This window comes from Atheta coriaria, unplaced genomic scaffold (genome assembly GCF_025399875.1).
Source record: "Atheta coriaria isolate IRGN ID8LTWV9N9 unplaced genomic scaffold, Caltech_Dcor_3.1 contig_127_pilon, whole genome shotgun sequence".
Taxonomy (NCBI): Eukaryota; Metazoa; Arthropoda; class Insecta; order Coleoptera; family Staphylinidae; genus Dalotia; species Dalotia coriaria.
In genome coordinates, this window is record NW_027045637.1 from 1,245 (window position 1) to 2,372 (window position 1,128).

The window sequence follows — 1,128 nt, forward strand, 5'->3', positions numbered from 1 at the left end:
TGTCGATACATTGTGAACGACATACCGTATTTAATTTTAGCCGCCGTGTTTGCCGGAAATCACCAGACAGTAAAATCATTGTGCCTCCAAAAAATATCGAGTCATTGCAAAGTTTTTTCAATGTTCGGTTAAATGCTTCTAATCCACGTTTATGCGTCAATCTGCGTTCGTCCGAGATGATGATTTTTGATGTTGATAAAACTTTGGCCATTGCAGACTGTTTTGCAATAGAGTCATGTGGGGCAAGAGTGCGCATTTTTTTAAAAATTTATCATAAAATTATAATTTTTGTATGAAATAAATTGAAAAGGAATTTTTCATTCAAAGGCTTTATTGATTTAACAGTTACATATCATAAAATTGAATTTAGCTACTCGTACTTAAAAAAAAAATTAAACTTAGTCAGAATGCGTACACTTACCCAATATCGGGGTATATGTGCGCAGCACTGCGGGTAAGTGTACGCACTTAGAATATCTGAAACGGCATCCTGTTAAATATTTTTAATCAACTATTTAACTATTTTTAATCATCACTTATAATTATTTATTATAATTTTTGATATTTATATAATATCTATCCCTCAATTTTAGGTTAAAAATAAACTCATGTGTTGCTTCTGAAAACGAAGTTTTATTTCGTTAATTTGGTACAAATACGATAACTTATCTAACTACACTATTATTACAACTTTACCTGAAAACGAAGAAACGACATTTAAAGTCTATTCTTCCACCAATTATTCTTATTTATCTAATTTAATTAATAAATCTAACACAATAAATTTCTTTTACAATGCTATTTTTTCATAACCTCTCAACTGACCATTGACCTCAGACCAAGGATGCCACAGACACTATATAGCACTTGTCAGTTGTCAATGTCGTTGGTAATGTAGTAAGCGCGGCAAAATTCAAAATTAAAGAAATATTATTTCTTTACATTTATATATTAAATATATACTCTCAGCATTGGATCCAATCTTCTGTAGGTGGATCAACGTAGTGTTCGCCACACAGTGCGCAAAAACAATCATTTTCTTTAGATTCTAATTTTTTTCACTCGCCTTAGTTGTATCTTTGGTAGTATCACTCTTCTTAGTGTTTCTTTGTGATTTTATGGTAGTTT

At 30.9% G+C, this 1,128-nt stretch overlaps 1 long non-coding RNA gene across 1 annotated transcript; it reads right to left on the reverse strand.

Annotated features, from left to right (window-relative positions):
* Window positions 1-313: 313 nt before the first annotated feature.
* LOC135803013 (uncharacterized) lies at window positions 314-868 on the reverse strand. The gene is made up of 2 exons (XR_010550700.1): window positions 697-868; window positions 314-619 (listed from the first exon to the last, which is right to left on the reverse strand). It is a non-coding gene; the product is annotated as an uncharacterized lncRNA (long non-coding RNA).
* Between the last annotated feature and the right edge of the window lie 260 nt (window positions 869-1,128).